Source organism: Falco peregrinus, chromosome 6, assembly GCF_023634155.1.
Source record: "Falco peregrinus isolate bFalPer1 chromosome 6, bFalPer1.pri, whole genome shotgun sequence".
Classification (NCBI taxonomy): domain Eukaryota; kingdom Metazoa; phylum Chordata; class Aves; order Falconiformes; family Falconidae; genus Falco; species Falco peregrinus.
Window position 1 is genome coordinate 19,524,750 of NC_073726.1, and position 23,492 is coordinate 19,548,241.

The 23,492-nt window shown below is 41.9% G+C and overlaps 1 long non-coding RNA gene across 1 annotated transcript; it reads left to right on the forward strand.

Annotated features, from left to right (window-relative positions):
• The first annotated feature begins 332 nt into the window (after positions 1–332).
• LOC114013879 (uncharacterized) lies at positions 333–22,023 on the forward strand. Its single transcript, XR_003557138.2, has 4 exons — positions 333–933; positions 17,372–17,494; positions 19,548–19,596; positions 21,308–22,023. It is a non-coding gene; the product is annotated as an uncharacterized LOC114013879 (long non-coding RNA).
• The last annotated feature ends 1,469 nt before the right edge of the window (positions 22,024–23,492 follow it).

Genomic DNA, 23,492 nt, shown 5'->3' on the forward strand with positions numbered 1-23,492 from the left:
ACAAGAATCATTCCCCTGGTGTTTAACTCAATCATCAACAGATTTGGAAATGTGGTATAAGTGACCTTTGAAAAACATGAACTACTATCAGAATATGCATTTTTTAAGACATATCTCAATGTTATAGGAAAGATGGAAATTGTGTCAGTAGCCAAGAGACACATTTTCCATTTAAACTTAACATTTTAGGAAGGCAAATTGTCTATTACCAGTGGAGACAGATTTTTGTGTCAACACTGACTGGTATATTCTTGCTGGTTTATTTCATTCTGTCCATACAAAGCAAGCAGAATAAATTTTTTTTTCAGCAAAGTTTATGGCTGCTTTTCATCTTTGGGGTAACATAAAGCAGGTAGGGTATGTTAACAAATCTGGACCTATATTTTAACAAAGTAAAAGTAAATACTCTAGGCAAATATTTACCGTGCCTAGCAGTCAGCAATAAGAGACATAAAACACCTTCCAAAGTTCACATCTTTTTCTTTGTGCAACTGATCACTTGTTTTCTTCAAACCTAGATTTGCAGCAGCTTGTGTCTGTGGGAGAGGGGGGAAAAAAGCAAAGATCAAATGCTCTTTGGAGTATTCTAGACCAGACAATCCCTAAAATTGGCATACTTACCAATTTTGACATTTCAGGCTTTTGTGGATGACTTCTTTCTGCTTTCTCCAATCAATATTCTTTTTTGCAGTAACAAGGGAGGTGGTAGAAGCAAAATGGCACAACTGCACCAATGAATGCAACAAAGGAAACTGCCCCCTTTTTTTTTGTTGTTTGATACTGTAATTCTTCACAACAGACTTCCTTTCTGCTTTGGGTACTTTGCACACCTGTAGAACAACATCTGCTTTAAAAATTCTTCAATGCCACAGTGTGGAATGTGGAGCCGCTCCCTTTGCTGGTGATTAGAGAAATGGCACCGAAGATGAGTGGGTGAGTTACAAGCAACAGAGGTGGTCCTGTAGAGCTAACTGTCCTGTTCCCTCCGACGCTCCTGGGCAACAACACAGGCTCTTGCGATGAACCGAGCCACCTCCATAATGTGGATGATGTTACAGAGGAAATATTTTCTGCCCTCATCCTCTGTTTTGTGGAAGGGAGAGTCTGGTGGGCTAGGTGGAATCCAACCCTCTCTGCCTTTTCAGGCTTTTTATTATGTAGAGCTGCTGTGAGAAGACAACAGGCTGCCTTTGGCCCTGCTGGGTGGCCCTACCTGTTATTGTCATCAGAGCTTTGGAAAGCTGAGGGAGGGTGCTGCCTGGAGCATGGTAGGTGCTTTGAAAGCACCCCAGGGCCATGGATCTGCAATCCTCATCCCCTAACCCCTAACCCCTCCCCCCTCCACCCACCCCACCCCACCCCCTTTTTGGTCTCCTCCAAGCTGGATCGGGCATAATGGAGAGTCTTTTCTCCTGCCACCCTGTCAGCAGTTCTCCCAGATTATCCACAGACAATCCCGTTATTGTTATGATTTATGATGAATGGCAGAAGCCTACCATGGCCGCTTTAGCTGAACAGCAGCATGGACAGCAGTAGTTATCAGAAATAAGCGTTGAGAAGTCTCTCGGTGCCGCACATTTGCTATGCATTGTACTCTCTGCTACAGGCTACTGCGTTGGGCTGCACGTGGGAAGTCTGGAGTGGGAAGTTGGGAGTTTCCCACCTAGGAAGGCTGAAATGAAAAAGTAATGCGAAGATGCTGACACACAAGTGACAGGTAGCAAAGGCTAGTGAGTTGTTATATTTTCCTTTGGTCTAAACCAGTTTAATCTCAGAAACACGATTTAAATGTGGTCATGATGCTGACAGCTTGCTTCCTGGGGAGGTGTACACAACTGTGCAGAATTACGGGTGTGTGTTGTAGCAAGGGATTAAAATTACACATTTAAATTTGATGCTCATCATTGTGGGTCTTTTAAAGACATGGAGAGCCAAGTTGCTCAGCCAGGTAATTAGGTCTGGTCACATTAAATAACTGCATATTTATTGGGTCCTGTAAGCCAAGAATTTGGCTGAAAATCTGTTATCACCTTGAGTCTTGCAGTACAATATTGTCTATGTACTGTCATTTAAAATAACATGCAGTGAAAGTAAGGCAGTGGAGAGGGTATTGTCACTAAGTCACAAATAAATGGTTGAAAATAATACAACCTATAGCGGGCTTAATGGCTCTTGGCTGCTTGCCTGCCAGAAACCTTTCTTGGCATGTGATTTTCTTGGTTTTGCAGTGTCTATCACAGCTGGCCCCAGAGCAGTTTAAACAGAGCACACTGAAGCGTGCTTTACAAGGTCATTCATGTTGCCTTACTGCCCTGCTTCAGGAGGAGGAACACTAGACTTCTTCCTGGCTTTGCAAAATGATGCTGCAAAATACATGCAAGTGTTGATAGCTAAAATCTACTTCTGGATTTCAATCTTTGTTTCAGGTGAAAACACAGCCTGCCTCAAAGCAATGGAGGAATGAACATGTTAAAGCATAGAAAGAGATTATGATTTAGTGAATTAGTCAGAAACAGAAGCAGTGGGTATTTTTGCAAAATAACAATGAGTCAGGAGCTTGGCTGAGAGAGAATAGAAACTGGCCTTTCACACATCCACATGTACTCAGCGGAGCAGCTTAGCTAACATAAGTTACCACTGTCAGCTGAGCGGTGGGATTAACCACGTATGCGCTCCCAGGCAAGGCTAAATGCAAAGTCAACTTCCAACGTGTTGTCAATTAATACGCTTTACAATTGCATCAGAGTAGCAGAGTCGTCTTACCTGGCTCTGCAGGCAAGTGGTGACACACTATATCCCGTTATTATAATGTTTGCTCTGGTAGCATGTGTTACAAGTCCCTTAAAAACTTCTCTGAAATTTCTTGCATTTATCTGAAAATTTATAAATAAAAGATACGAACTGGGTAGGTGAACATCCATTCAGGGACCTCTATTAGGAAAGTATATTTTAAAATGTCTTCAATGTTTTTCCTCCTTTTTAACGAAATTTCTAAATGTTAATGTACAAAAAGTTTTGTTTAGCTTTAAAAGTCTTTGGGGAGTCCTCTCCTGTTTTTTTTGTTGTTTGTTTTTTTTTTTATGATTCAGAATGCAATTTTATAAAAAAAAAGTGTTCTTGAATAGTGAAAACTTCCCTATGAATTATTTCTGGCCTTCTGGTGTTTTATGAAGCATCGTATTTTGCAACTGAAATATTTTTAGCGTTATTTTAGCACATCTGATTTCCCAAAATCATTAAGACCCTGTCTTGAAACAGATGGAAAAAGTGATAAACACCTGTAGGGGAGGCTGGAAATAAAATGGACAAGTTATGACTGATATTCTGTGTCAGACCCCCTTTTATTAACTTCATCTCCTTTGATCTCAGACTCGTTCTACGCAGAACACTTGAAGCCTTTCCCCCTCCCCCCCTCCTTTTTTTGCAGGGGGGGAGAGGGTGGGGACTGCAGAGGGGAGGGAATATCCTTTGGGATTTATCAAGAATTCATCTTCAACAGCGGAAAGCAGAAAGAAAAATCTCTTCTGACTTGGTTATTTCATAATTTAGCATTATTATAAGTTTCTTCCAACCTCCTCTAAAATATTAATTACTCTTGCCATAGTCCTGGCAGCATGATTCTGTGTATGACTATCTTTGCTTTTTCCCCTACTTACAGCTGCATTCAGATGCATTTAATGACGGTAATTTGCCGAAATAGACTCACTGAATTTGTCCAGGAGACAAAAATAGCATTCTAAATTTTTTTCTCTGCTCCCAAAACACAAACCCAGGGGTGAACTGAGTCCTCGAAGAAACTGTCCCACCTCTCTTCCCAACTGCTCATGAGCTCTTGCTTGTACACCAGGTTGTTGTTGTGCATTTTTTTATTTTTTCCCCAAAAGGAATGATTTCTGCGTGGGATATGTGTTTGCTTCCTCAACATCTGTGTTGCGAAGACACGATGTGCATGTCACGGTGCTGCTGGGGCGCCGGGAGCGGGGCTGTGGTTGGATCCATGGCAGAGTCCTGGAGCAAAGCCCTGGGCTGGGGGTACAAGGCTCTGCCCATCCAGCAGGCAACACTGGAAAGCAGGGGAGTCTGTATTTCACTCTTCCCAAAAGATGCATTAGGATTAAAATTCCAGCCCTGTAATTTCTTTCTCATGGTCTTTTCTCTCCCACTGAAATAAGTGAAAACAGGATCAGCCCTGACAGCAGTAATTATTTCCCACTGATGGAAATGGGCACAGTGGGAAAGTACTCTTGCAACAAAGATCGTAGTGCCTGAAGCAGCCGGTGTCTGTGGTTGCTGGGGGACTGCCTTAGCCCTCAGCCCTCCGGGCTGGGGCTATCCGTCACGCTCCGTCACCGCAGGCAGCTGGTGCACAGCAGGCCCCGGCTTTGTTGCTGCAGGCTTTTGTGTTGCTTTAAGATTTTTATAAATAAATATGGAGAAGCAGTTAAGTACAACACAAACTAGACAGGATGTTTTCTCAGTAAATCAGCGCAGTTGCATTGGCTTAGTTTATAACAGCTAGCCCGCTGGTGGGCTGGGATCCTTGCTGGTCATGCTGACTGATATTATTTCGCTGCTCTTTTACACCAGCATGTGTGTAATCTCTCGATTCTTGCTTTGTGCTGAGGCTACAGAACTTATTCAAGGTTATGGCGCATCCTCTCTGTTTTCAAAGTAGTGTTCTTCACGGTGTTTATTGGTGTTATGACAATCCAAGTAACAACAAGAATAATAAAAGCTCCAGGGTGAATTGTAAACTGAGGAAGCATGATGTAGTGCTTGGAGCCGGGTGTTTGTCAGGCTTCCAGGAGTGGGGTCCGAGCTCTGCTGGGGAGCTGTGCATTAGGGGGTTGCCTGCTGTGATCCCTCAGTCCCTCAGATGGGGCTATAGCCTGATTTGCTCCATACAGAGGTGAAGATTTAGCAATGTTTGCCTTAGATTATCCTACCAGTTTGAGCAGGTTTGGCTGAAATCTTCCACTTGTTCTGCTCAGCTTCAGAGGTGGTTTTGTTTTACTGAGGGTATAGAAATGTATATCCAAGAAACAGCTTTGAGACAAAATGGTCTAATATCTATTACAGTGGGTGGCTCAATGATTCCTGCCAGCATAATCACAGAAGCCAGCGTCATAAATGAAATCATCATATTACTAGAACTGAGCTTTGCATAAGACTGATGTTTGGCTGACTGCACTGTTTTCCAAAGAGAGGTGTTATACAACCTCTCCAGGTTCTTTAACACATATGCATATATAAAAATTTAACCCTGTATAAGATAAAATGCATCCTAAGGATTTTCAGATTTAGTTTACTTTGATGTTTGTTGGTTTGGTTTGGTGTTTTTTTTGGTGTTTTTTTTTTTAGAAATAAACTTTGGCAGGGAGGGTTTTAGCAAGAAGCATTTGGTCCGTTCTGTATTTCTTGGTTAGTTATCTGGTTTTACAATTTTTATCAGAAAGTGTAAGACTGTTGTCTGTATTTATACTTAGACCATATTTGATCACCCGTGCTGTGGTGCCATTCTTACTGTGGCAAAGCCTACAGAGGTTTGACCGAAATAGCAAGTACCTCTCTCCAAGGCTCCCCCTCTCTCCTTAGCATCTCCTACCCCATATTGCATTAGTCAGCCACTGTCAGGAAGAGACCTAAGTTATGTTCAAGAATTTGTGTCACCGGGCCAATTTCACATCTGCTATAAACTTGGTGACAGTAGGAATTAATTGAGAGGCAGTGTTTTCTGTGTTCCCCTAAGTGGGGTCACATATTTGCACAGAGCCTGTCTCGAACGGTTTTAACTTTGTTCACAAGACAGGCACGTGATGGAGCCAGTATTTGTTGAGTAGAACAGTGAGGATGCTGGATAGTTTTTATCAGTAGCTGTGTCCATGACTGAGATCAGCGTCCTAATTGCTGAACGCTTTAGTCAGGACCAGCCACCCCTCTTCTTGCTGGCACTGGAGCACTGCTCTCCTCCTCTGCCTGGAGATGGCTCTGGAGGCAGAGCATCCCTGACTGCCAGAGCTGTGCTCCTGCTGGCTGCTTGGGTTGTAAGGAAGATAAACCAGTGCGGGATTGTTCTGCCGATGTACGTAGAGTGGATACCGGCACGTCTCAGTGTAAGTTCTCAATATGCTGTGTTTATGCTGCAGTAGTTTATAAGGCAAAACAGCCGGGAATAAAGCTGAAGATACATGAGTGTGTCCAACCAGGACATGGTGAAGACAGATACTAATGAAAAGTCTAAATCCAGTCTCTTACCCAGTGATAGGATTTGGACTTTTGACCTTGATTTTAATGGATCAGAGGGTCCTCTCTTTGTGTTATTTCCTTCTGTAGCTGGAGCTTTTTATGAAGATACACATGGACACAAATCCTTTTAAGATATTTTTGTTGGATAAGGACTTTCAGCCACTGCACAAAGTGAGCCTGATATCCCTCTGACACCATCCAGCGTCTCCTCCCACAGTAACAGGGCAATAAAAGTTAAGTAGTCGCTACCTTGAACCTTCACCCCGGTTTCTGCTGTGGGCAGTACACTTAGCACTCTGTTTTCACTATTTCTTGTTTCATAAGTCTTCATTTTCTTTCTAATACACCTGAGGTGCTTGATGCTTTCTCTTCGTATTGAAATGAGTGGAGAAATGGGCATGTGAATCATAGCCTGGTTTCAATTTGAAAGGAATTGTAATGAGACGATAAAAAGAAGAGGACTGAAGTGTATGTAATCCACATGAGGCATTTTTCTACAAGTAAGACATTGTTACTAAAGCCTGGTTACATCATTTTGATTTTTTTGAGTACATTATGAGAAGGATGACATTGTCATGACGCAGTGTCTGGTGGCCTTTATATTACTTTACTGAGCAATTAGTTTATGGCTGCTATTCAGGCCTCCAGATTATATAGATTCCCATATTGTTTTCAGTGTGATTCAGATTATTTGTTCACTGAAAACACTGTGCTAACGCTACAGAAATGTAAATTATGCATCCTGCCTTAGCTCCTGATTAAGCGAGATGGCTGGTGGATGTAGCCATGATTGGTCTGGACACGTTGAACCTTTCAGTTCTTACAAGACTTTGGTCAGCTGCTTTGTGCAGACTTGTTTTTCTCTTGTATGACTTGTTGCCTTTAAACAATAATTGTGTAATTTAAAGCATATGTTTATTTTTCACTACAGAAAAAAAAGAAAGAAAAAAGACAGCCATAGCTAAGCTTAGTTCAGACACAAATTAGAAACTAATTTATTGTGATAGCCTTCAGAAGAAAGAATTTTATAAACGAATTTATAGAAGAAGAAAGAATTTATAAAAAAAGGAGGTAGATTTTAGACTGTAGCAGCCTTCCTGCCAACTGCAGATGTGTTTTGCCTTCAGAAGATGTTCTGTAATTGTAAAGGTGTATAATTTCAGGGGATGTCACAGTTGTCATGGCAATTGCATTAATATTACATGGGCATAAAGTGTGCAATAACATCATGTCAGTTCCTCCTGCCCTCAAGCTACAAGTTACTAATTTTTTCCTTTAAAATGGTGTTAATTTTTCCCTATAAATATTCCTATTACCAATATCATCTAAAGTATCTTTTTAATTGTTCACTCTTAATTTGCATAGATAAGTTGCCACTCTATTTGCTGTAGGAAGACTCTTTGTAAACTTAAATGCATGATTCAGTTGCACGGCTCAGCAAACACTGGGAGGAAGGAAGAGTAGTAAATATGGTAAAAACTGCAACTTAAAATGAGGACAGGATTATTCTCCCTTTTATCTGCTACATCTATGTCTTTTCCCCTCATATTTTGGTCGGTTTTCTGTCTCAGGTCGGAACTTGCCCCTTTTTGAGTCAATGAAAGTTTGGCTACCGGTAATCAGGCAAACCTCTTGACGTTATCTTTAAGGATGCATGAAAACAGCCACAGGAAAATAAAAATAATAAGAACCAGAAACCCACAGAAATTCCCAGTGGTTCAGACCGTGTTGCCGTTGCCCATGTTTTGGTGGCTCTGCCAGAGCTGAGGAAAGTTGAAATTTGTAGGACAGGGGGTACCTTGCTTCCCCTTTCTCTTTAGTTGCCCGCAGCGGGCTTTATGAAAACTTGTGAGGATGCAAGCAGTGCTCCTGGTTCTGCTTTGGGTGTCCTTGAAAGTGGAAACCACCTTGTTAAGTCAAACAGCTAATCCCAAACCCAGGCATCTCTCGTGCACCTGCACTGGCTGCGCAGGGGTGCATGTGGTCTTGTAACGCTTTAATAAAACCTGTTTGGAGATGGCAGCTGCCGCAGCATTCAGCTCCCCGCCTGCCAAGCACTGTTTGTCTGCGTCGATAACCTTCTGCTTCTCTGCCTGCACTAGCAAATCTTTGATTTGGATGTTCATTTTAGGACTTCAAAGCCCTGAATAAAGCCTATCTGTCCAAGCATATGTTTGCTAAGCAGCTCAGGAAGATTAATTTCTCTCCTGTTTCCATATGGTTACTACCCTGGTGTTCCAGTGGCTGTAGCAGTGTCGGTAAAGCACACAGGAGAGACAAGCTTTTAAGACACATTTACACTTTTGATAGGGGCAGTGCGTTGTCTGCACTCCTTCATGGAAAAAGTCCATTGACAAAATGTCATGCCCATGCCATGGCAAAGCTGACACACCCGGCATCTCTGAAGGGTTTGTTAGGTGTGTCTCTTCAATATTTGTGAACACACAGCTATTTTTCAGCATGTAGCATGCTGCGTCCACCTAGAATATGCTGTGTAGACTCATATTCATCTTCTCTTTACACCCTTGTTACTCTACACGCAGCTTTAACCCCTCTGGTAGGGAAGCGAGCGTGCCTGACTTGCCGTAGCCTTTCCAAGTCTGCAGCCTTGGACTTGCCTCCTCCTTCCTCTACGCAAGCTGGACTTTGCTGTCCTTTAGGCCCTGTTCGTCCTTAGCTCATCGAGAAGTTAACAGCTGTCTGCTCATGGCAGTTTTATAGCGCATTACAGTCGTACTTTTTGGTACAGGCAGATCTTGCCTGGAGTTTGGCACAGCGAACTATCTGTTGGATGAGGGTCATAAATACTTCAGTTAGAGCTCCAGGTGTAATGCTTTAGGTAATGAATAATGGGAGATTGTAATCAATTGACTTCTGAGAGTCTTATAATTAACGCTCTTAGGGGAAGGCATTTTTCTTCAAACTGTTTGGAGCATTAAATCCAAAGCACAGCATCAGAGACCTAGGAGGGCACATCAGCGAAGCTGTCACATGCATTAAGCCAGGAGCAGAAAGCCTCTGCACAGCACGGACCGTAGCATTTAAGAACATGCACTAGCTGCGCTCCAGGTCACTTACTTGGGATTAAAATTCAGCTTTGCAGCCTTCTTTTTTAGCACCTGAAATATTTCAGCTGCTTTTATTTTCTGTTCACTGTCTATGTAAAGTAAATCAAGTTTATTTTTCAGTGCTAGCTTATGATTCACAGTTAATGGGAAGGTGGAGCAGGGCCAGAAATGCATTTGATTGAGAAGATCTGTTCTGCTGCGTTTTTTGTGAGGAAATGAAAACCATGAACTGCAATAAATTTCCTTATTAAAAAGCATTAAAGATTCTGTTGTAAAATAGGATTCTTCAAGATATTTTTTCCTGAGCTGGTTAAGTCTTGTATTTCTACAATTAAGAAAGAGATTAATGAAGTTTAGCCAAGGGTTTTTAATTGGCGATACTGTAAAACAAAAGGAACGCGTGGTCTCCAAACGCAGGTCAGCTTCACTGAGTTCAGAGGCATTACCACAGACCTGCACAGATCTTCCCTCATTCTTTGTAAGGGCTGTGAGGTTTTTAATATGTCTGAAGAACCAGAAAAATTAAAACCCCTTTAACTAAGTCCTTCAGGGAATTTCTGGCATTATCAGAAGTGGAAAATATCAGAAATCAGAGAAGATCTAGGTGTCCCTGGAAAAGATACCATTCTGCTATGCAGAATTATGCCTTGCTGACATCTTTCATAGGGAATGACTGCCCCAAAATGAAACAAGAAGAGGTATTGCTGTCACTCTGGCATGGACCAGGAGAGGTTTTATGAAGTATGTCCAAAATATATTGAGGGCTTCAATGCAAATGCTGCTCCTGAGCACATTTCTTGGAAGGCCTACAGGCAACCACAGCCCTCTACTTCATTAGTAATTCCTCTCCATATTTCTTCCTGCTGGATTGATGGACACAAACGGCAGCATGGATGTAGCCTGAAGGCTGTTGAAAATCCAGCCTTCCCATCCTAACAGTCCTTTCTTGCATAGCATAGACAGAGGTTGCATAAATCTGTTTAAAAATATGATAATGCTGCTGGTTTTAAAGTGTAGCTTATTTCCATTCAACATAGTTTTGGTACTGCTGTGTTCATGTTTAATATTAAAAAAAAATATTTTGAAGATACTGTCAGATATTTCTCACTCTGAGAGGGCAATAACCTTCAAGGTTAACTAACCTTAGCTGTACTCTTGGTGACTCTTATTCCTAATACCATTCCTGTAGGCACTGCAAGTGTGCATGAACAGTAACCACTTCATCAATGCTAAGCATATATTTAGCAGAGACAACCTCACAGCTTGAATAACGAGGCAGTTTTGATACTGATGTGGCAAGTCTCTGAGTGTTAAATAGGCAGATCACAGGAATACCCATCTCTCCTCACTCTTACTGTCAGTGTCCAAGGTCCAATTTGATTTTCCTGTAATCAATAGTAAATACCCTGCTTGCTGTGAACAGATTTAAAACTTTGGCTGTAATTATTTTACCCTATCCTGTAGATAAAGTCAATCTGTCCTAATCAAAACACGTCCAGATCTTTCTGTGTATTCCCTACTTGGCACTTTATCCATCCACATAACTCTGCCTCAAAATACTTCTCTTTGGTTATCTGATCAGCAAAGGGCTGACACTGCTTTGGTTCATCTCCATGAAACTAGCGTTTCCATCACAGGGGTTAGTGGTCTGTGGTGCATCAGTCTAGGGAGGGCTGAAGTAGCAGGGTCATGGAAACATCACTCTGGGTGAAGTTTAAAATGTAAATAAATCAGGAAATATTAAAATGTCTGTGTTTTCCTTTCTATGAAGTTGAAGTACAGCTGGAAAAGGATCTTTTCTTCTTCCTCTCTTTATGAATGTAAACTAATGGAAAATTTGTAACAAATTCTTAACCTTTGACAAAAAGCCTTATGTGGATTGATGAATAAATCGATTTAATTTCCCCAGAGGGAGCCACTGGCTCAACATCACCTACTGGGACAGCACTGCAGCAGAAGGTGATGCTGTATGGTAGTATATGTGAAATGAGTAGTTGGGTTTTTTCTTTTTGTTTCACCTAATATTGCTATTTTGAATAACGGTTCCTGCACTATGACCCTGGATCAAGATAATCTGCAAAGTTATAAGAGGTCTGCACTGCGGCAGAGCAGACCTGATGGATTTTGGTCTGGTGCCCCACGCTTCGGTGCAGGATGGAGCCTGTCACCCGTTGCACATCCTCCTGCCAGGTGATGGGATTTGTGTCAGGCCTTGCTGCTGGAGTGGTGACCCAGCTGGGGAGGAGGGATATTGGGAAGCCAGTGACACGGACTGTCCAGCAGCACAGACATGTGGGACCAGTGCCAAGGGCTGCCTTATTAAGTCCCTCCATTTGCCTGTTTTGTGAATTGCTATCATTCTTCCCATGGAGAAAAGACACATCGTCAAACTTGGCAGAGCGTGAAAACCTTACTCATACATGCTTGCTTTGGCTCTGATATCCAGCACGTGGAAAGGGTCAAAGTCCTCAAGTAATGGTTGATTGAGCTGAGCTGATAGAAGGCAAAAATGTTCATCCTCCTCTGCCCTGCACAGGGAGCCTGTAATATAGTTTGCAAGTAAAACTATGCCAAACATCTCACACAAAGTGCTTTCCAAGACAGTGATTGGGCTATCTGCTGCTCGAAGGGGTGCCTGCAATGCAGGTTTCTTTGAGAGGTGGGATGGCCGAGTTTTGAGGAGAGATACTGTGCTAGGAGTGAACAGAGGAAGCAATGTTCTGCTTTGCACTCCAGCCAGCAATAATCTCTTTCCCTGCTGAATACTGCATTTTTCCTTTACAAAAACATTAATCTGTAGGGTATTGGGACATGGTCAGATCCTGCCAAGAACAAACTGTTAAGTAGTTGTTGTGCTCATTGCCTGTTAAAGCTGTAACTGTTGGTTTTCATTTTGCAAAATAAGTATCAGGGGGCAAAAATGTATTGGCTATGACATTATAACTGTTTCCCAGAAAAATGAATTCTAAACTGAGTGACTTGGAAACAAATAGTTCTTAGAAGGCTCTGTTTGTCTAGCAGCTGCTGTTTATATATGAAACAAAGGAAATTTGGTAAAAATTCTGTGGTATGCCCTTACATTTCAAAAAAGGACCCACTTTAAAGTCCTTATTTTCAGTTGGCTTTAGGTCATGCTACAATGCATGAGTTTCAGACGGAGAAGGACCTGGTTATACCTTCACAGCAGCTCTGAGGTGTCAGACTCAAACGGCACCATCCAGAGGCAGCACAACAGCAATTCCTTTGCTTAAACTGTGCCCTCTGCTTTCTTTGGGGCCTTCAACTATTCAGCACTTCAGATTCCCATCTCTGTGACCCTCTGTCTATCCAACCTTCCTAAAGTACATGAAAGAAAGAAAAATTTCAAACAGGGATGTGCACAAGGTCATCATCTTACTTAAAGACACTTTCTGGAAATGCCCAAACCCCCATGCCAGGCATCTGTTGAGGGTGTTTCCAGAAGGTGTCCCTATTTCTTCCATGGGACAGACCTAAAAACCATCGCATGTATAAACATGCTCATTCAAATCAGTTTTACAAAGGAGCAATCCAGAAATGCACAGTTTGCACCAGTCTGAGGTTTAGTACAAGCTGCCAGAGCTCCTACCAAGATCAGTTAAGAGTTACGGTCTTCTATAGCAAGATCACTTTATCCTTGAACTTTACTGACATTTTTATGCTTTGTCACCTCCTAAAAATGGAAATACTGTCAAATGCTATATCAGCTCATCAGAAAGCTGATTTTTATTCCCCCGTGTAGTTAGTTATTAAAGCTGTTGCCAGTCACTGTAATGGAAGCTGTGTCAGACTGCTCATATTCCCAAGTTACTCACAATTTGAGAAAGTATATGTCTGTCTTCTTGTAATGACAAATACTGCTGTTGTGCTGGTGATAAATTCTGCAGTCATTTCTATAGTATTTTTGCTGTAATTTATAAATGTTTGTAAGGCTGAGACAGCAGAAGCGATCATAGGGAACCTAATTCGTAGGGCACATGTCTGCAAAAAGAGGACAGTTGTAACCTCACTTACCAGACTGGAATACTTTGACCCCTTTCATGTTTGGCTGTATGAACTTTCCAGTAATTCTAGCGTATTGAGAAAATGCTGGGTTTAATGACAAATGAGTTAATAAATCCTTTCCTTAGGCTTTTAGCTGGCTTCCACAAGAGAGAGATCTTTAATTTAATATGACATTGACCACTCTCAGGTATGAGGTTACCTCCACAAATCTTTTTGTACTGTCACCTCTTGGTTGGTTATTAAATTGGTGCTGTCTACAAATTTATTTGGTCGTAAATTATTTGGTAGTTACTGAGAAGTTCCTTTCACCCTATGTGTCGTCTTCAGGTGGCTGGGAAGTAAAATGGAAACATATAATTTATTTTTAATGGTAATTTAAAAGTGCTTGTGACTAAGTGGAATATAAAAGAAATTATGATGTTCAATGTCTTTATTTTGCTTTCAGTATACCTGTAAAATAAGGTAAGCTGCCTGGACTTGACATTATACAAGATTTTTTTCTAAATCCAACTTTTAAAAACTGTCATATTTATGTTCACAAATAACCTGATGAGAAATTTTGTATATTATCAACTTAAATAATGAGTTGTTACACCAGTCCTGTTTCTTTTATTCTGAATTTGGAAATGAATGTAAGCCTAAATGCCCTCAAAATATGTTTGCCTCCAGAAAACATCTTCAACTTCCAGAGTTTACAACCAACTACCAGCATTGCCCTTGGGCTATTGACTTTGGTGCAGCAAACAGGAACAGTATTTCTGGTTTTCTTCAAATGCTGTTTGTGCCATCGGACACCGAGTATGCTGAGGTCCTATAGCTTGACTCACAAGGTCTTTGCATTGCAACCTACAAGTTTCTGGTGTGAAGAGCAGGGTATCTGAGCTGGAGGCAGTACGGGTCATTTACGCGTGGTGTTCACAGCAGCACTAACATGATGCTAAGATGGAGCTCACCTACGGCACTTCAGAGCAGGTGTCACGCTGCAGGATCTGCTGCCTTTGCACTTCACTTGTGTTTCTTGCCTGACCCCCCCCCCAACAACTGCTCCCTGACCCTGCAGGAACCAGGCTCCTTCCTTATTCCTTGCTTAGTGTTAATGCCTCATGACAACCTCTGATCCCACAGCTGAGAGAGGACAAAATCTCAAAGCTTTGGGTTAATCCTAATTTGCTTCTGTAGGGATTCCTATATGGGAAATGTTTGCATGGAACCTTCCTCTGTAATGCAGCTGACTGGGTTTTAAGTCCCACGAGACCCATAGTTCTTCTTCTTCTTGGTAAACAGATGTTCTCAATGCCAACAGCTTTCCCAGTTTTCATCATGGTTCAGCTATTTTTTTCTTTTTAAAATAGGCCTGGAAAAATAAACTAGTGCATATAAACCCAACTCTGAGTCAAAAGAAACAATGCAAGGAGTTTAATGTCTGCAGCTGGAAGATGGAGTAGGACTCAATTCTTTTTGCATTTATATATTTCACTATTTAAATACAGAAAAAAATAATCAAAGAAACATGTGTGTATTCTCCCTTACCAAATCTCTAGCCTCTACTGTGCAAATAAGGTGTAAAATGTGTAAATAATTGGTGCATGTCATATAAAAATGACAAGACCAGAATGATTAATGTTTGGGGATGGAGTGTCAGAGTGATATATAGATAACCACTAGAATGACGTATGAGACTCAAAGGCTAATGTTTTAGCAGACATAAACTAGTTATAGACCCATGAGTTGTCTGGAGTGTACTGTATCATTGTCGGTCAAATGTACATAGGTGTTGGAATATGATACTGTTTTCAGTGAAACTTACACTCATTCACATACTCAGATTCTAGACTGGTTTCTCACTCTTTTCCTGTTTCCTACAGTGTGTTAAAAACCTGCAGTATCAACAAACTGGGCTCTAAAATCTCCTTTTCCTTCCCACTCCCTTTCTGGCCCCAGATACACTAGTCATGCTCCACTATTTATCCTGAGCAAACCTTCTGCATGGTACCAAATGGCCTCTTGCGTGTTTTCCACAGTCCCTAGGGTCATACTCTGCAAACATATTCTTTCAAACAAGGTATTTCTCACGGAAGAGAACAAAGATACTCTTGCTGGTATCTATGAAATATGTATTTCCCATCATTTTCTGCTTTGTTGATAAGTAATGTTATTTCGAAGGTGCCAGTGTCTCTGGGTAACTCGCTGTGTCCTTCTTGCAACAACTGAGTGGACGTTCTACCACAGGGGATGGTAAAATATAGAAACTTGGGAGGTGGTGCTGCACAAAGACAATTTTCAGTATGATTTTTTTATTATTTATTTGGACCTGACCCCTTAAATCTTAATTTTTTGTATTTGCTGGACAGAATATTCCTTGTTGAAATATGTATATATTTCTTAGTCTGAAATATGCTAAAAGCTGATTTCAACCCTTTTTTGGCCGTTCCAGGTCCATGACATTTGAAGGCTTATGTGCAAAGAGGGTTAATATGACCTTGGCTTAGAGGAGAATTAAGTCGGTCACAGGGTGAAATCAGGCTATAAAGCAGGCACAGATCCATCCCTGTCTTTGCTGGTAGGATCTCTCAGACCATATGAATGAACATCATACGTTCCCCTATTGCTCCCTGTTAGACATGGCTGTGGAGGCTAGAACCTGGAGCTTATGAAAGCACAAGCTTCTTCTCTTAGGCTGTGTGGAGATGAAAGTGGATGACCTGGAGGTTTAGCTGCGCTGTCAGTTAATCCATATAAAGTTCATCTCAATTTCATGTAGAGGTTGGCCACAACTTCTGTATACTCTCCTCACCCAATCCGTTATCACAGTACTAAGGTTCCTGCAGGCAGTGTGTTGCAGTTTACTTTCAATTTGGTTAATTTTTAGCCAGATCAGTTCTGGTCATACAGACAAACAGACAGTCCTCTATTGATCGCTTGTCTGTTTTTCCCCACCAGAGTTTAAAAAACAAAAACAAACAAACAAAAAGAAATAAAAAGAAGAGTGATAGGGTTAATGGTTTAAACGTGGGGTGTAGTTGGATAATCCTAAATAGAGTAAGGTTCTTGGCCATGATATGACTTTGGTTTGAATTTCATCTTATGTTCTGAAAACCTGGAGGATTTGCACATGGAACAGTCCAGTACAGTTCAAAAGAGACCATGTTCCTCTAGTCATTTAGAATAGAATTAGATTTTACATGTAGAAAATATTGTTTCCTTTAATTCCTTAAACATCTCAAGTAAAACCAATGTCCCTAATGAGTTGCTATTCACAGAACATCTCTAATAAAGTAAGCAAACAAACAATGCAAAAAAGATTTCCACTCAGCCTGTGCCCTGTCTGTTGAAGCCCAGATGCTACATCTGCATCCCAGCCATTTGATCTCCTCGCTTTCTGCAATTGTTTCTCAAAGAAATATGAGATACACAATATATGTTTGTTTTAACAGAAGTATATCACTTACCCATGGTCTACTAGAAGTTGCTCTGGGGGAGGAATAAGTATTCAAGGTCTAAGTAACAAAGCACTGAGAATTTTCATATTGATTTCTAGCTTTCACAGGGGCATACACTTAGAAATTATCCTCTTTTTTATTTTTTATTTTTTTCTGGCAGCCTAACATAGTTCTGACACTGTCCAAATACTGTAACTCTTCTGTCCACTTTTTCACTCCATTCTTCTCCATCAGTCTTTTTTCCCCACTTTTCTTTTCCTTTCTTTTCCTGCCTTTTCCCCTTTCCTTGTTTCATTCTGTTTTTTCCCACTTGACGCTCAGCACACTATGTACGTTCAGTGGAGGGATTATTCAGTGCTGGCTATGTGGAATTAGGAAGCTTTTCCAAGAAAGCCAGGAAAAACTATTAAACTTCTGCAGGAGAGGAAGACAGATGTAGAAAAGTTTAGGAAATGTTAAGAATCCCCCTTACGACTGTAAATCCTGTTCTTAATATTAATGAGTGTTGGAAAACAGGGTAGTCGACACTGAACAGCTTTGTGGTGAGAACTAAGACTGCAGATTTACATTTTTTGACCTGTTTTTTCTATGTAGCAGGTGTCGTGTGACCACAGAATCACAGAATGGTTGGGGTTGGAAGGGACCTCTGGAGATCACCTAGTCCAGCCCCTGCTAAAGCAGGTTCTCCCAGAGCAGGATGCACAGAGTCACGTCCAGGTGGGTTTTGAATGTCTCCAGCAAAGGAGACCCCACAGCCTCTCTGGGCAGCCTGTTCCAGTGCTCCGTCACCCTCAAAGTAAAGAAGTTCTCCCTCATATTCAGGTGGAACTCTCTGTGCTGCAGTTTGTGCCCGTTGCCCCTTGTTGTGTTGCTGGGCACCCCTGAAAAGAGCCTGGCCCTGTCCTCTTGGCACTCATCCTTAAAATGTTTGTAGACATTGATAAGATCCCCTCAGTCTTCTCTTCTCCAAGTGAAACAGGCCCAGCTCCCTCAGCCTTTCCTCATCAGGGAGATGCTTCAGTCCCCTCATCACCTCTGTAGCCTCTGCTGGCCCCTCTGCAGCAGCTCCCTGTCTCTCTGGAACTGGGATGCCCAGCACTGGACACAGCACTCCAGGTGCAGCCTCACCAGGGCAGAGCAGAGGGGCAGGATCCCCTCCCTCGCCCTGCTGGCCACGCTCCTCCTGATGCCCCCCAGGACCCATTGGCCTCCTTGGCCCCAAGGGCACACTGCTGGTTCAGCTTGTTTGTATGAACTGCCTCTCCCCCTTTCCTTTCTCCCAAATATTGTTTGATCTGCTGGTTTTAACCAAATTCAATGGGAACATGGGTGTCTCCATTGTTTCCCACAAATTTTTTAAAAAATATTTGGCTGGCTAAAAGTAATATCAGGATTCAAACATTTTCAACTATTTTTTTTTAAAGTATTTTTTATCTGTTGCCTGACTGGGTCAGCTAAGAGCAAAACAGAAAATTATCATGCAGCCTTTACTTTTTTAATGATGCCGATAATTTTGTTTCATTTGTACCTCACTAGCAGATTGATGATGAATATAAAGTCTCTAGTGACCACAGAAATCTTCAAACTTGTATTGACAGTGAAGTTACTAACTTGATGTCATCTGTAGAGGAATTACAGAGGAATGAAGGCAGGTTAATGAACATTGATAATACACAGCTGTGGGCTGGCTTCAGGGGCGGTGGGTTGGCTGAGGTGGATAATGTGCAGCCGTGGCTGGTTCCTGCTAAGTGGTTAAATAGCTCTAAGGGGTATGGAAGAGGAGCATGGGATGAAGAGTGCACTGGGAGAAGCAGAGGGAGGAGAGAGAGTGCCCTGGGTGTAGGAGAGGCCCTGGGAGAAGAAGGGGGCCTGGATGAGGAGAGGCTGGCTGGAAGAGGAGCCGGGACATGGAAGGAATCCAGGCACAGCAGAGGCAAGAAGCAGGGTGGGCTGGCCTGAAGAGGCTGGAGAAACAGCACGGACAGTAGATGAACTGTGGAAACCTTGTGGGGGATGGGTGGCTGTGCTGGGGCAAGGTGTGGGAGCCACTTATTGAAGTTAACCTGGTATGGGGTGGTAAAAGCCTTGTTGCAGGGGGCTAGTTTGGAGAGTGCTGTGACAGTCATCATTGCAAATACTACATCAAAATCTTTACAGAAGAAAACATAACTATCATTGTGATAGGGTGACTCGTGTTTTAAAGACTCTACACTGTAGACAACAAGCCAAATTAGTAATTTTCAGCATTTATCACTGAACCTCTTGTTGTCTGTTATCACTAAAAGTTTCTTCTGATCTTTGGTAGCCATTTGTGCTACTGCAAAATGCTACAATTCTAATGTGGCGGCTTTTCAAGTTATGATGGACAGGCTGTAAGTAAGGCTGTGGGAAGGTGTTGAATGGCTCAATTAAACCCTAAAAGCTTCAAAGCCACATTACCAGTGGGCTTTGCCAAACTAAGCAGTGGCAAGTAGGGTCAGATCCTGGGTGAAACCCAAGCATCCCCTTTGGTTAGCACTGCTTCTAAAAAGGTATTAACCCTCCAAGAGGTTCACAATATGACCAAAATGCTAGATTTGTCTTAGAACTTAATTCCTTTAACCTTATATTTCCTACCACCATATTTTTCTGCCTTTTTTCAAGTTGGGGGTTTCCAAGTGGTGTTACTGAGCTGTTGGATGTTTCTTACAGGAGTGAGCAGGGAGGCTCAATCTGCATGTGTTGATAATATTTAGAGCTGCAGCTCTTATGTCCTTTCTCATGCCTTCAGGATCTAAGCACCACCTGCAGGAGCTGTTAGATGAAATCCTCGGACTTTGGTATGCAAACAAATAGTTCTGGTGCTAACATCCTTCAAACTAATTTCAATGCACTTGTTTTCTCTGACGTCTATGTCCTCAGAGAATACTGCTAAATGTCACTGTCCTGCTGCACAGTCATAAAAATGCATGTCTAACATCAAAACCCTGTTTTATTCTGATCCTTTCTCTTTAATCTGTAAAATGCTTATTATACTGTCATATTTAGCTGAGAATGTGATAATTCCTTTTCCATGGATGGCACTTACTTGAGAGCAGTACTAAAATTCAGTATCTCCTGTAGAGACAGGAGTCCTAGGTCATCTTGGCTATAAGCCCTGACATCTATCACATTAATTTTTCACCTTTCTGCTCTACTCCATTCCTGATGAACTGCTGATAAAGTATGTTTGTCACAGCTTTACAAAACTCTATTATTCTATTTTTCCATGGAAGAAAAAACTGGAATATTCTCAGGTAGCAAAAATACTACTGTCTCAGAAGCTTCATTTTGACTAAGATTATCCTACTGGGCAAATTCAGCAAATATTGATTGCAGATATCAATCATTGGTTTCAACTGATGTATTTTTAATTGTATTACTTTAAATTACTTTAAAAAAACCTTTCCTGCATACCTCTGCTTTGTTAGACCTCAGAAGGCTGTGGTTCCAGCCAGCTTCTCTGGAGGGAAAAGCAGCAAAACTTGTGCATGTATCTTCCTTTCTGTCATAGAATATTGCTTTTCCTCAGCTTTCCTGTAGGACTTCCATAGCTTCTAATAGCTCCTGTTCAGCACAAAACCCCAGGTGGGCAGGTGGGATGGGGAATAGAAAATATCGCTTCTGATGTTTGCCATTTGCATCCTCTTTTTATATCCCAGTTTTCTGGAGAAACTGGGCCAAACCCATTAATCCCAAGGCCCCTCGACTGAAGAATGTCCTGAATTGCCAGTGTTTTCAGAGTGAATTCTACACCACACAACAAACATGCAACCCAACAGCAGCCCTGAGCTGGCTCATGCAGGGTGTCCTGCTTTGGCTGTGATTAGCAGAACAGCTTCCAGCTCCCTGTGTTATTCATTCATCTCTTATCCTTCATCCCATCCCATTCACCTCTTAACATGCTTTGCTGCACCGAACTTTACCTCCTCCTTCTACAGCCCTCCTTTTAAGCCAGCTGTGAGTTTCTGAGCTGATTGAACTCTCGCTGGGAGATAACTGCATATTGTTTTCCTGATCAGCAAGGCCTCTCACAGACCAGCTTGTCTCACCAGAAAAAAAAAAAATTCTGCAAAATAGTTACCACATATTTAGCTTAAGCCACACATTGGGCTCGAGCATAAAAGGCATTATGAAAAGAGAGCTTTTTTCTCTAACACCCCACCCCCCTCCCCGGACTGTAAATGATCCACCCAGGTCCACCAGATGAAAGGATGGCTTCAGAGCTCGTAGTAGCTATAAGCATTTCTGTCTTTACAGACGCAGCTGTGAGATTCTTAATGTACGAAGTCAAATGTATCTGTCCTCTCACGAGCAGAATGGCTTTTGCCAGCAGGCATCCTCTTGTGCAGGCCTGAGGAGGCAAAGTGTTTATATCTTAAGCAGTACTTTTCTGTGACTAATTTTAGAGACCTGAGGGTGGACTTTTTTCTTTTTTTTTTTCTCTTTCCCAAGTGATGTTTAAGAATGCCTCACTGAGTTTTAACTGTTTTATTCCTTATGTCTCTTCAGCTATCGTTACTCCAGGATGATTCATGTTGCTTTCTAAATGCGTGTGTCTGGATGCCTGTTGTGGAGAGCTCAGCAGCTACATCACCCCGAGAAGCCCATGCTGGCTGAGGCATGGTGATGCTTAACCTTTACTCCTCTCTCTCAGGGAAAAGGTCATTGCTATGAGCTCATGACCAAGCAATGTTCTGCAACATTGGATTATCCTGCTTTGTACCTCTGCCAACCTTCTTCTCACTGTCTTCTCCTTTCCTGGTCACTAACGTTTCTTTTACCTTCTGACCTGTTGTCCTTCAAAAAAGATTTTGCAGCATTAACAGTCATACAGCAAGGCAGCACAGGTATATCAACAGAACCCTTATTCTTGGCCACTACTTCTTCATTTGAATTATGTATCCAGAAGTCATGGGCCAGACTTCCCATTGCTGCACCTGAAATGGCTCCAGTATATTTTACTGACTTTTCATTAAGTAAACTGAACGGATGGTCTTCAAAACTCAGGGCTTAAATCCCAAGCCTTGCCTACAAGTCACTCTGACAGAAAGTTGGCCTAGACTCAATTCATCTAATAGGCTTTAGTCATATCTTTTATTAATAAAACATACAGTTATTTTTTTGTTTTTCTTTTTAAACCTGCAGGCGAAAATAATTTCAGATAGAATGTGTTTCATTTCTAATGACTGAATGGCAGGTGACTTCCAGAAAATAAAAAATAAAAATTAAATGGGAAAGAAAGGAAGAATTTAACTATTTAAAAGTAGGTCTGTGTCCTGGTTTCAGCTGGGATGGAGTTAATTTCCTCCTTAGCAGCTGGTGCAGCGCTGTGCTTTGGATGTGGTGTGAGGACACCGTTGGTGGCACACGGATGGTTTGGTTGTTGCTGGGTGGTGTCTGTACCAAGCCAAGGACTTTTCAGTTTCTGGGGCCCGGCCAGCGAGAGGGCTGGGGGGGCACGGGACACTGGGAGGGGACACAGCCAGGACAGCTGCCCGAACCAGCCAAAGGGATGTTCCATACTGTAGCGCATCATGCTCAGTGTATTAACTGGGGGGGTTTGGCGGGGCCTGGGGTTTGCTGCTCAGGGTCTGGCTGGGCATTGGTCAGAGGCTGGTGAGCAGCTGTGTTGTGCATCACTTGTTTTTCTTTGCCCTTCCCTTTGGATTTTATTCCTCTCCCTTCTCCTTCCATTTTGTTATTTTTATTGTTGCTGTTTTTTTTTAATTCTATTTCAATTTTTAAATTGTTCGTATCTCAACCCTCAAGTTTAACATTCCTTCCCTGTTCTCATCCCCATCCTGCTGGGGAGGGAGTGAGCAGCTGCGTAGTACTTAGTTACAGCTGGGGTTAAACCACAACAGTCTGCCATTAGTATATACTTGTCAGTCTGCTCAAAAGTAACGACAAAGAATAATGCAGAAAGGAAAGCTTGTCAGATTTTGAGCACAAGCAAAATAGTATGTCAAACTGCTAAAAAGTTTCAAACTCTGTTTTTAGAAAAAAGGTCTTTTAGAAAACAAATTTCTACCACATTTCATACGGCTATAGAATAAAAGCTGTGTAATGGGACAAATGGAAAAGGTAGGCATGATTTAATGGGTATTACTGGAAACAACAGAGGCCGCATGTTTCACTTGATTTGCATGGGAATTATGAGTAATCAGTGCTTCAAGGAAAGCTTCACATACTGTGCACTTAGAAACTGAATTTACAGGATGTATTCTACAAGCAATTATATTCAGACACTTGGCATAGCAAAGCCTGGAGGCTTTCTGGCCAGCATGCTCTTTAAGCCATCGAGGTGGTGATCCTGGGGCTTTGGGCACTCACGGTTCTTCAAGCAACCCTCTGGGGTGGGGTGGCAGATATCAGATGCTCCTAGCTGCACTCATCCACGCTGCAGAAAAAAATGCTATATTTTCTTTATCTACCTTCAGCATCTACTTTAGATTATTTTACTAGTTTGCTAGATCAGTGTAATTAGGTTTATCCTCTCTGCCTGCTGGTGGCTTAGTGGAGTATGAAAAACAGCAACAATAACAAGCTTACCTTGAGTCAAGTTCAAATCGTGCTTGTTGCAGTCAAGGCTCTACCAGTTGGCAAGGAACAGTCACGGCTTCAACGGCTTGTGAGAATCCCCATCACAAAACAAAAGCTTTCCTTTCAAATTTTTTCTTTTCTTTACTTTTCT